The 13,251-nt window shown below is 43.7% G+C and overlaps 1 protein-coding gene across 1 annotated transcript in view; it reads right to left on the bottom strand.

The window, feature by feature from the left end:
- ADGRF5 (adhesion G protein-coupled receptor F5) overlaps nt 1-12,739 on the bottom strand; it is a 102,279-nt gene extending 89,540 nt beyond the window's left edge. The window contains exon 1 of the mRNA XM_045866986.3: nt 12,545-12,739. The gene's annotated coding sequence lies outside the window, so the exon portion shown is untranslated. The remainder of the gene's footprint in view (nt 1-12,544) is intronic.
- Between the last annotated feature and the right edge of the window lie 512 nt (nt 12,740-13,251).

A 13,251-nucleotide genomic window follows, 5' to 3' on the forward strand; every position in this document is an offset into this window, starting at 1 on the left:
CCCAAAGCAGGACTCCATCTGTCTACTGTGGAGTGCTTGGCACCTAGCACAGTGTTGGGCACAGAGTAGGCTTGTGCTCAATGTTTGTTATGAATGAATCATCGAGATGGCACAGGATCGGAGGTGCTATAAGAGGTTAAGAGCATGGGCTCTGGCACCAGAGTACCTGGGTTCAAGTCCAAGTTCTACCACTTACTACCTATGTAAATTTGGGCAAATTATTTAATCTCTCTGTTCCTCAGTTGCTAGTGTCGATGATATTTTTTGTTGTTATTATTAATTGCTGTCTCTGGGGGAGAACCAACTCTGCCACAGGGTCTAGGCTGAGTGCTCTTTAAGAAATTGTTCATGCACGGTGTCATTTAATTTTCACAACAATCTATGAACTACTTAGTTATTCCCATCTGAGAGAGGGAGGCTTAGAACAGCCCATCAATTTGCCTAGCCTCGTTTAAAAACTATACAGATTGGAGGGCAAACAAATTGAAGAATTTGAGGCAGAATCTGAACCCCGAACCCAGCTCCTGTCACTGCACTCTACTGTGCTCTAAGACAAGATGCCCAGACATAAACCCACCAAGAGTTAAACACATGATGGTGTGAGCGATGGTACAAAGCTGTGTAGGATTCTCCTCCAAATGTGTGGCTCAGAGAAGGGTTACAACTTTGGCAGGAAGACGGTCCCTGCAAAGATGAGTCCAGATAGCAAAACTATTAACCTACCCAGAGGAATGCAGGGAGGGGCCCCTTACTCCACCAGTGTAAACACTTTTCTCAACACAAGCTGGCAGATATTTTCTAAATATTGTGACTTACCCACAGCTCAGTGTGCATCAGACCTTGGAAGCACCATCTCATGTGCTGTTTGAAAAGCCCGTACTCTACAGACTGGCCCCTTCCCTACCCCATTCCCACCTGTCTGCACACACAGGTGGGAATGGGTCCAGGTGGAGCCTGGCAATCAGCATTTTGATCAGTGCTCCAGTCCGTTTGTCTGCAGGCAGTGGCTAGTTCTCCTGTGCTAATATTTTACACACGTTATCACAAAAACCCAGCATAGAGATCTTAAAGGGAGGAGATTCTTCAAAATAAAGAGCAGTTCACCCATTCTCTCTTCCTGGCCTCAGGGAGGATGCAGAGCTGGGTGAGCCTCAGGCTCTGTCTTCGAAGCGCTGTCCTGCCCTGCACGCCCCTGGAAGACAGCAGGTCAGCTGGATTCTGCACTGACTCAGGGCTCAGGCTCCTTCTGCTGTGGCCTCCACAGTCCTCCTGCAGACACCTTTGCAAGCCAAACTCTGGCTTCCAGTGATCTGCAGGTGCAGTTTCTGTAATGCCAGCTTCCCAGTGAAGCGGCGACCTTGACAAACTATCAGTCCTGCGCCAACACGGCCACCCCATTTCAGGTGCATGAAAATACACTGTTATTCATGACACATTCAGAAATTCTCCCTGAGGGGAAATTTAAATTCAACGTGAAGTCCAAGTTGTCACTTAAACAGGGATTAAAAACTCAAATAGGAAGTGTTAAGAATTGTGATTTCAATTTTTGGAAAAAGTGAAGTATTGTTAGTATTCTAAATGTGCACAGCTTAACTTTAAAAATTATATTAAAATCAGGGGCGCCTGGGTGGCTCAGTCGATTGAGTGTCTGACTCTTAATTTCAGCTCAGGTCATGATCTCGGGGTCCTGGGATTGAGACCTGCGTTGTGCTCCACACTCAAAGAAGAGTTTGCTGGAGATTCTCTCTCTCCCTCTTCCTCTGCCCCTCCCCTCCTCTCTCTCTCAAATAAGTAAATAAATATTTTTAAAAATTATATTGAAATCAAAGCTTCCTAAGACATCCATTGCAAAACAGTACAATTGTTATTCAAGCTCAGGGATAAGCTTACCAAAATGTCTGTGAAAGGACACTTTTACATTCCCAATTTTTTATCAAACATTGATTGAAAACCTGCTGTGCCAGGTACCATGCCAGGGGCTAGGAATACAAAGATGAATAAGATGGCATCCGTGCCTCCAGGGAGAACGTACATGTGAGCAATTGCTGTGAATACAAATACACAAGACCTCTAACAGAGGCTTGGGGAAGTGCTGTGAGAACCGCTAGAAGAGAGGTGAGTTCTGCACATGGATGGGGGGCCCTCAAAAGGAAGTCATTGGGTGACATTTAAAATTGGCTCTGCTCAAGAAACAAGAAAGGTCTCAAATACACAACCTAACCTACACCTAAAGGAGCTGGAGAAAGAACAGCAAATAAAGCCTAAACCCAGGAGGAGAAGAGAAATAATAAAGATCAGAGCAGAAATCAGTGAAATAGAAACCAATAGAACAGTAGAACAGATCAATGAAACTAGGAGCTTGTTCTTTGAAAGAATGAATGAGATTGATAAACCCCTGGCAAGACTTATCATAAAGAAAAGAGAAAGGACCCAAATAAATAAAATCATGAGTGAAAGAGGAGAGATCATAACCAACACCAAAGAAATACAACAATTATAAGAACATATTATGAGCAACTATATGCCAGCAAATTAGATAATCTAGAAGAAAAGGATGCATTCCTATAGACATATAAACTACCAAAACTGAACCAGGAAGAAATAGAAAACCTGAACAGACCCATAACCAGTAAGGAAATTGAAGCAGTAATTTAAAATCTCCCAACAAACAAGAGCCCAGGGCCAGATGGCTTCCCAGGGGAATTCTACCAAACATTCAAAGAAGAATTAATACCTATTCTTCTGAAACTGTTCCAAAAAGTAGAAATGGAAGGAAAACTTCCAAACTCATTTTATGAGGCCAGCATCACCTTGATCCCAAAACCAGATAAAGACCCCATCAAGAAGGAGAATTACCAATTACCAGGGACCAATATCCTTGATGAACACGGATGCAAAAATTCTCACCAAAATACTAGCCAATAGGAGCCAACAGTACATTAAAAGGATTATTCACCATGACCAAGTGGGATTTATTCCTGGGCTGCAAGTTTGGCTCAACATCTGCAAATCAATCAATGTGATACAATCTCATTAATAAAAGAAAGAACAAGAACCATATGATCCTCTCAATAGATGCAGAAAAAGCATTTGACAAAGTACAGCATCCTTTCTTGATCAAAACTTTTCAGAGTATAGGGATCGAGGGTACATACCTCAATATCATAAAAGCCATCTATGAAAAACCCACAGCGAATATCATTCTCAATGGGGAAAAACTGAGAGGTTTCCCCTAAGGTCAGGAACATGTCAGGGATGTCCACTATCACCACTGCTATTCAACATAGTATTAGAAGTCCTAGCCACCACAATCAGACAACAAAAAGAAATCAAAGGCATCCAAATTGGCAAAGAAGAAGTCAAACTCTCACTCTTTGCAGCTGATATGATACTTTATGTGGAAAACCCAAAAGACTCCACCCCAAAACTGCTAGAACTCATACAGGAATTCAGTAAAGTGGCAGGATATAAAATCAATGCACAGAAATCAGTGGCAAGAAAGAATGTCCAATGGAAAAAGACGGTCTCTTCAACAAATGGTGTTGGGAAGGTTGGACAGCCACATGCAGAAGAATGAAACTGTACAAGTTCCTTACACCACACACACAAAAAGATTCAAAATGGATGAATGACCTAAATGTGAGACAGGAATCCATCAAAATCCTTGAGGAGAACACAGGCAGCAACCTCTTCGACCTCAGCCGCAGCAACTTCTTCCTAGAAACATCACCAAAGGCAAGGGAAGCAAGGGCAAAAATGAACCATTGAGACTTCATCAAGATAAAAAGCTTTTGCACAGCAAAGGAAACAGTCAACAAAACCAAAAGACAACCGAAAGAATGGGAGAAGATATTTGCAAATGACATATCAGATAAAGGGCTAGTATCCAAAATCTATAAAGAACTCATCAAACTCAACACCCAAAGAACAAAGAATCCAATCAAGAAATGGGCAGAAGACATGAACAGACATTTTTCCAAAGAAGACATCCAAATGGCCAACAGACACATGAAAAAGTGCTCAACATCGCTCGGCATCAGGGAAATCCAAATCAAAACCTCAATGAGATACCACCTCACACCAGTCAGAAGGGCTAAAATTAACAAGTCAGGAAATGACAGATGTTGATGAGGATGCGAAGAAAGGGGAACCCTCCTACACCGTTGGTGGGAATGCTAGCTGGTGCAGCCACTCTGGAAAACAGTATGGAGGTTCCTCAAAAAGTTGAAAATAGAGCTACCGTACGATCCAGCAATTGTACTACTGGGTACTTACTGCAAAGATACAAATGTAGTGATCTGAAGGACCACATGCACCCCGATGTTTATAGCAACAATGTCCACAATAGCCAAACTATGGAAAAAGCCTAGATGTCCATCAGCAGATGAATGGATAAAGAAGATGTGGTATATATATATACAATGGAATATTATGCAGCTATCAAAAAAAAAATGAAATCTTGCCATTTGCAATGACGTGGATGGAACTAGAGGGTATTATGCTAAGCGAAATAAGTCATTCAGAGAAAGACAATTATCATATGATCTCACTGATATGAGGAATATGAGAAACAAGACAGAGAGGATCATAGGGGAAGGGGGGGCGTGGATGGCGAGGAGAGCTGAGCTCTGGATGTGGGAAAGGTCATCTCTTCAGACAGGAAAGAGGAGGAAGAGATGGTGTTGAAGCTGATCCTTTCATGGAGTTGGTGTGAGAAAGCAAGGGAGTTATTTCCTCTGGGAAGGCAAAGGTCTCTCCTGGGAGTGATGTGTGTGTGTGTGTGCAAGATTGCATGTACGTGTGTCTATGTGCATTCATGCACTCAGTCATGCTGGTGCTTGGAGATTTGTGGACAGTGCAGACACTGTGAAAATGTCTCTGGGGATATTAGAGTCTCCAGCCGGGTGAGGGTTCATGTATCTCTTCTGATCGGCCCAGACTTAGACTATACAGTTATCTGGCTTCTTTGCATCCTCACTTATAACGCATGAGTGTGTGTCTGTATATATGTGTAAATGTTATATATTCTTGACGTTTCTTGCAGGCAGAACTTCTGTTTCCCCTTGGTGCCCAGTAGAGTTTAGGTATGTAGCATAAGGTCAATAAACCACTGGGTTGATTAGAAGATCTTCAACTCATGGTGCCCCACGTTAAGCAATAAGTGGATCCCAAATGAGAACAGCAACTATCATTCTAGAAGTGTCCTGCCCTGGGGACAGGGAACTAAAACTGGGTCAGCCTTTTTCATAGGAAAGCATATATAGTAAAGAAAGTACAAATTTTTCCTGGTCTAAACCAGGAAAAATTAGGTGCATGTTATGATACTGAATGAAAGCTTTTAAAATGCCATGCTTTATGCTTTATTATCTATTTCTTCCTCACCAACACACACACACACACACACACACGACACATACATGCACACACACATAAATCTGCAAGTGCACACACCCCGAAATCTCTCTGCTTCTTAACAGGCTGGAAGTGTGATTGTTCTGTGATGTGGGGACACGGGAGTGGTGGACAGGAGAAAGGGTTAAGTCAGGATGTCTAGTAATGCTTCCACTTGTTCTCTGAGGACTAACAAAGAGAGGAAGCAGGGCCTTAGTAGAAGGAAATTCCCAGGCCCTACTTCGGACATTCGCAACCTGCCCTGTGAACCCCTGAGGGGTGTCTGATAATAAACACTTGCAAACAAAACAATCCATAAAGGCGTTTTTAACAACATTCTCGCATTTTCACCAAAGGGCTAGAACACCTTTTCCTGCATCTGCAGACCTGAAGGGGGCTGGACATCCACCTACTAGCAGAGTCCCACAGTCCCAGCTCAGGCCTGCCATGTGTAAGGGCAGTCCCCTGGTCCCTCGGGCCTTTGGTCGTGCAGGGGCCCCAACCCCACACAGGGCTGCTGGAATGCAGGTCGCAGACCCTACACACAGTGGGTAGGGGCCGCCACATGCTGACCTGACACCTACCCCTTCATCTTCCACAGTGACCCCCAGATACAGCCCTGAGTGTTGCAACCTTGACTACTGATGCAGTAACCTTCCCCAGTGGTAGGGACAGCTTGACAAAGACAAGACAACTCAATGAGCAAATCTGCCAATAAGGTAACAGATTAGGCTTCTTTTTCTGCAGTGGCAGAAAAAAATAATAATAAAAGATCAAACAAATAAAAACAAAAAAGCAACCCCCAAAACAACAACAACGAAAATCCCCAGAGACTTAATGGTGACTATTTTGACAGCAATTTCTTGTAAGGTGCTCAAAGCATATTAGGTCCCAAATGCAAAACTTTTCGCAGAAGTCTAGTTTGAGTCAGTTTATTTGTAATATTGTACCTTATTTCTCCCCAAAACTAATAGGACATGAGGTTTGTCGCACCCATTTCTTATATAAATAAATCAAGGAACAGATACTGACCTAGGATAATAGCAAAGATCCGGGAGATTCAGATAAATGTCTGATACCTGCTCTGTGTGTGTGTGTGCGCGCGCGTGCGTGTGTGTGTGTGTGTATGTGGCTGTATGTACGTCAATGGATGCTTTTATACTACAAAATGCTTGACAACCCCTTTAATAATTGTGGTCAAATGCAGGATCTTTGAATGACATCCCTGTTTCTGGGTTAGAACAGAATCCACTTCACGGCACGGGTGAGGATTAGATCCTTGGCTGTCAATAGATAGCTGAGCTTTTATTTTTGAAATGCCATCACTGGTCTCCAGGATATTTTTAGATGAAATAATCATACATGTCTACTCATTTGCATCTGCCCAGAGCTGGCGGGCGACCTCCATGTTGACCCCGGCACTCAGGACCATGTAGACTGAGGGAATGACAGGTTCCAGATCTCTCTCTGGGCGGGGTTACCATGAGCCTTCCACTCAGGCCTCCTGCCCTTTGTACTGTAACAATGCACGGAAACACAGCTTTGTTAGAGGAAATTCCCAGGGCCATAGTTTGGACATTAGACAGTTGCTTTGCTATGCTGGCCAAGCTGATGTGCATCTAAAAATAAACACACTGGTCTGCATGGGTTTCTATGATTTTGCCATGCACAGTTGACTATATTTCAAATGGATTTTTTTTAACTTTGTTTTTAAGAGAACAAGCCTAGGTAAGTAAACCTGGAGAATAAAATATATCACAGTTCCGGTTGGCTTTGACAAAGTGTAGCATTTGCTGATACCCATTTCTGTGGAAACGACCACTGCTCTTTTGCTCTGGGATTCTAAAACAAGACTGAAGTGAGCATGGCATACCGACTTGTTGCCCAAGCGACTGCAGAAGATGTGAGATTTCAAAAACACATGATCAGCCAGTTCTTCTGAGTCCAGAAGGCTAAATTATTAGCAAAGAAGCCCGGGGTAGCCCAGCAATAGATGATGCACCTAGGACCCACCTGAGCTAAATTCTCCCTACTCTAAGTCTCCAGGTCCTTAACTGGCAGAGAGGCTGTGATCAACTAGCTCATTTAGCAGGAAAGGAAAGGTGGGTGGGAATGATGGCTGAAGACCTCAGCTCAGAGCCGGCAGACAGTCCCAGCCAGCTCTCCTCTCTCCACAAGAATCATGTATCCCGCTCATGGTCCCTGCAATTTAGAGGAGAGTGGCACCATTTATTTTGCACTTTTAAAAATTAGATTTCTGGGGCGCCTGGGTGGCTCAGTCGTTAAGCGTCTGCCTTCAGCTCAGGTCATGGTCCCAGGGTCCTGGGACCGAGCCCCACATTGGGCTCCCTGCTTGGCGGGAAGCCTGCTTCTCCCTCTCCCTCTCCTCCTGCTGTGTTCCCTCTCTCACTGTGTCTCTCTCTGTCAAATAAATAAAATCTTTAAAAAAAAAAAATAAATAAAATAAAAATAAAAATTAGACTTCTGAATAGCTAAGAATACATATCCATAGAGTTACAAAGCTCTGAGTCTTGCTGTTACTTGCCTGAACCTAGTTTGGTAGAAAATGTACCAAAATGTGGCAATTTTCCATCAAATATGAACGTGTTTGCCGCACAAGAAGGAACCCACAATCTAGTTAAAGAGTAACCCAAGAAGAGTGGTTTGGGGTGAACTTTTCCCACCTCATTGTTCTCATTTCTTTTTTGCTTTTCCTGGAAGTCCACTGTAGCTCTATTGTTGTGGCAAAGACCCTATTTAGAAATGATCGCTGCAGATACATTGGGCACGCTCGTACAAATGCAGCCACAATCACTCTACAGCCTGATGATTTTTTTTTTTTTTTTTTGTAACCCTCCTTTGGTGGTTTGGGTTGGGAACCTGACGTCACAAGACTCCTGGTAGCTTTGAGCGGGAAGGACCTAGAGGTCATCACCCGGACTCCACCCAGTGCGGGCATCCCTTCGGGAACACCCCGGCCATGGGCTAGCAGGGTGCTGGCACACTGCCTGGGACAGGGCGTTCACCACATCGCAAGGCAGCTCACCCGGTTTTAGACAGTCCCGATGGTGGGTAAATCCTTCCACACATTGAACTAAAACCTGTTACCCTATAATTTCCACTCATCAATCTTCTGTTGACTTCTTTTCCCACACGGAGCGATCTTTAAATATTTGAAGGCAACTTCCATGGGCTACGAGACCAACTTTTTACTTCAAATATCTCCTGATTCTTTCAACGAGTCTGCAAATGACAACTTTCTCATTTTCACCATGTTGGCCAGCCTCCTCTTTTAAGAGCTGATGTAGGTCTTGAGGCAACACATTAGGTACTGAAGCTAATTAATCTCTACGACCTTGTGTGCTAAAGATTATCTGCATTTCCAGAAATGAAACCAAGACTTGACAAGATACAGCTACTTATGAAAGGAAGTGGCAGAATGAAGATTCAAAACCAGGTCTTCCTCTTTCTAGCCCACCCCATGCCTCTGATTAAAAAAGAAATGTTGACCAGGTACAGCCAAGGTTGATCTCAGGTACATTGTAAGATTGGCAGGAGGTCATTAGAAACCTCATATGCAGGCTGACCTCCCTTTTGTTGCTACAACTTGTGCTTACTAATAGAGAGTAATGTTAATTTGGAAGGTTAGGAAATGACCAGCAGAAAACACTGGCTGCTTAAAGGCGACTATCGACAAGGTGGGTGTGGAGGAAGTATGGAGGCAAAGAGATGCATGAGTAACAGGAAGCAAGAAGGAATCCAGGAGGTCTAGGGTGCATTTCCTTTGGAAGCTCCAGATGATGAGGGAGCAAGACAGGAGGGCTTGAAGATGGAAAGAGTCGTTACCTGGGATTGCCCAAGCAGTTTGCTTCAGACTAAGCTGGTGGTTGTGTCTGCAGAACAAAGAGAAGGTATTGGTTTCCTCCCAGCTGTCCATGAGCCCCATGGGTGCACCAAGCATGGGGACAACATATACCACGCCCTGCCCAACATTTGGTTCTAGGTGACATCTGGTTAAGACACAAATCTTTAGGTGGAAAAAGAAAAAAGAAATCTTTGTAGCTCTGCCACAGTGAGGGTCAGGGACTGGCTATATGTCGTGAAGCTTTTCGATTTGTCCTGTACTACTTGGTAGAGCTGCATTCTTCCCTTCTTCTGGCTGCTTTCCAAAGACAGAGATTGCCTGAGGATGACACAGTCTCTTTCCTTAGCTGCCTTACTTCAACCAGCTCTATACCCAACAGCTAATGTCAAGTAGGTCTCTTCATGCTGCAGGGCACTGCTCCCAGGAGCCTTTGCCACACTGTGCTTGCTGGCTGAGCACTTGGCAGAATAATGCAATGACTCCCTTAAGATCTCTTCTTTGTCAGCTTGACTCAGTACTACACAGCAGTGCCTTTCAAATAACCATGCAGCATGAGAGAAGGTGAGTGCAGAGACTCCTTAGGCATCATCTTCTCTATGTGCTCATGAAGGCAGGAGCTTCTCTTCCTTATAGCTCTGTATCCTGCTCATCATTAGAGAAAAATCAAAGTTCAGAGAACAGACGTGGCCCCACCCTCATTCACATGGCAACTGAGTTCCAGGTACAGGACTAAATCGGGGCCCCAAAGTACAATCCAACTTTCTTTCTGCTAAATCACACTGCCTTCTAGTGCCCAATGCCTTTACCTGGATGTGCCAATATTTGTTAGAGATCAGACTTCAGTTTTCCTTAACACCTTTTAGGGAGAAGAGGGATAGAGGATGATAAAGAATGTGTTCTCTGTAAGGGGAGCTTCATGGAGGCAGTACTCACATCTGTGTCATTTGCCATCATACCCCAACCACATAGCACAGTGTCTGGTATGTGTCAGGTTCTCAGTACATAGTTGCTGAAAAATGAGTAAGTCTCTGACTTAGAGTGGTGGACAGGAGGGGCACTGGTCGAGAAACACCTAATGGGAGGGGCTACCCATAAAGAAATAGATTCTGGGGGTGCCTGGTGGCTCAGTTGGTTAAGCGTCCAACTCTTGATTTTGGCTCAGGTCATGATCTCAGGGTCATGAGATCAAGACCCACATTGGGTTCCATGCTGAGCATGGATCCTACTTAAGATTCTCTCTCTCCCTCTCTCTGCCCCCTGCACCCCCACTCACGTGTGTGCTCTCTCTCTCTGAAAAAAAAAAAAAGACTCTGAAAGGTATGGCATACAGTGAGTACTCAAAATACTTGGTGAAAAAAATCCAACAAAGTCTCATAAAAGACAGTCTGGGAAAATATTATGAGGATTGGCAATCTCCTTGGAAAACTTCCAACCATAGATCTCAGTCTGGTAATTAATTTGGGCTCTTTAGTCAATATATCCATTCATTTGTTCATTCATTTCTTCATGAATTCAATAAACACTGATTGAGCACATGCTGTGCACCTGGCATTGCTTCAAGAGCTCTAGATTCAGAAATAAAAGCCCAATAACCCTCACAGATGAAAATAAGCATAGCAGTCATAATATAATGTGCTAAGGGCTATGACAGAAGCATTTCACCAAGTGCCATAAAGCATAGACTTGAGAGACCCTTGGTCTGAGGTAGACTGGATGAGGGGATAAAGAGGTAACTAGTCAGGCTGCAATGGAAGTTGAGGGGAGAAGATGAATGGTGGCCTCCTGAACAGGGAGAACAGCACACAGAGATGTAGGTAGGCATTAGAAGTCTCACATCTTGGGGAAGAGAAGGTGTTCAGTATAGCCAGAAAGACAGGTGGTCAGACGTAAGGCTGGATGGGATGAAAAAGGACAAACTTAGAAGGTCTTGTCTGCCTTCCTTAAGTTGGGGCTTCTCAAACTTTAACGTGCGTATGAATCCCCCAGGGACGTGGGCGGGGGGAGATTCAAATACAGATCCACTAAGTCTGGGAAGGGAATGGAGAATTGCATCTCTAACAAGATCCCAAGTGATGTGTGATGCAGCTGGTCCCAGAACAGACTGCTCTTTAAGTAGCAAGGATGTAAGCAATGGAATGCAGAGGACATATTTCACTGAGGAGAGTGACATGATCAGAATTGCATTTTCTCAAGAACCCTGTAGTAGGATGTGGAGGACGGAAGGGAGAGAGACTGTGCTAAGCTAGAATTCATAAGTGGCAAGAAATTATGAGCATCTGAACTAAATAAGCTTGGGAGGAATAGCCAATATTCAATAAATGGCTGTAAACTGGCTGAGATTCTGTGAAGCCACCATAAAACTTTTCTCCCAGAGGAAGGGCTAGTTGTGAAGACCAAAATGAAACAATACAAACAGAAAAGGTAAAAAAATAATCCAGAGAAATTTGTCCTGTTATTTGAATAAATTTGTCCTTGACCCCTCTCCAGGTCTCAGTTGACGTATCATCTTGATTCTCAATAGCGACCAACGAAAGCCACCAGCTAAGGGGTGAGCACCATCCCGGCAGCCAGGTATCATAACAGAATAAATAAAATCAGCCTCTCGGCCATCACTTAATAGACATTGTCACTATTCACATTTAATTTCAGGAAACCGCAGAGAGAGCAATTGTTTCATATTTTCAAACATGGAAAATTAACATGGAAGTCCACCAGATCCTGAACAGAATGCTTGTTCGTTTACTTATAACTTATAGGTACTCCAAATTAGAAACGCCTATTTCTATTTCTGTGAGAAAATCCTCTGTGAACTCTGGTACATTCTTAACTCAAAAAAATAAACAAATAAATAAATAAAATAAAAATAAAAAAATAAAAGCAAACAAACAAAACAAAACAAAACAAGCACACCTTAGAAATAAATTTTAAAAAAATCATGGTAGGGGTCTATGTTTGAAAAGAAAAAGCAGGCAGTAAGCTTTTTCCCCTTATGCAGAAGCCAAAAACATGTAACTTCTAATATTTGCCCTCCAAAGAAAATAAGAATCGGCTTCATGTATTACGTACCATGCTAGTTAGCATTCTTTATCCAAAGATGTTCAAATTCAAAAAACCCAAATGTCACCTCCCTGCTCACAATTTTTTCTCACAGTCCAGTAATCAGTAAATCTCAACAAGACACACGTGTTGAAAACCCGCAGCCAACTAGAGAAGCCATATGGACACACACATCTACTTCAGAGCAGCTTGATTCTCATCAAGACAGAACAAAATAATTCAGGGACCTACCTTTCTCTTCTGTGGTTTGCAGCCTCCTAAAATTTTGCCCAGTACTGGAGATCTTCCCAAGAACCTCTTAGGTGAGGTGACACTCAAGGGCCTCCCATTCAGTCACACAACCACAGGAGGGTGGGGTTTCACAAGACCAGACTTCAGATCCTCAGGGCTCACACAGACCTCAGGGAGCAGAGGTGAACTGCCTTCTCTTCTGTGCTGCAGGAAAAAGCTGGAAGACACAGTGTGGCTGGAGGTGGGGGCGGAGGCTGGGGGAGGGGAAGTAATAATGGGAACCGTAATAAATAAGAGATCCTCTCCACATGATTTCCTGTATTTGGTGGCTGTAGCCTTTCTCCAGGCTCCCTAGAGGAAATAAGAAATTTAAACTTGCCCTTTGGCCACTGGAAAGAGGAGAATAAACATGCTAAGACCCATGAAAATGTGAATGAGCAGAGCAGCAGACAAGGAGCTGATGGGCCAGCTAGGTTTACCTTTCACCAAGTGCTTTCTTGCTGAAATTTCTCCAGGTGCTTAACTCTGCAAAAGTCAAGGATGTCCTCGTCCTCTCCCACTGGGCTGAAGCATTTTCTGGCCACAGTCCAGATGTCGTGTTACAGAGCCACTGAAGAAAGGCAGGTCAGAGCAGGCCTGGAAGAGTCTGTTTGCCATCACAGGGAAAGACTCTCTCCTTTCTGTCTTTGGAAATGCTGGTGACATTC

The sequence above is a fragment of the Mirounga angustirostris genome, unplaced genomic scaffold (assembly GCF_029215605.1).
Source record: "Mirounga angustirostris isolate CCGP_5_RB_7025 unplaced genomic scaffold, mMirAng1.0.hap1 SCAF_8, whole genome shotgun sequence".
Lineage (NCBI taxonomy): Eukaryota > Metazoa > Chordata > Mammalia > Carnivora > Phocidae > Mirounga > Mirounga angustirostris.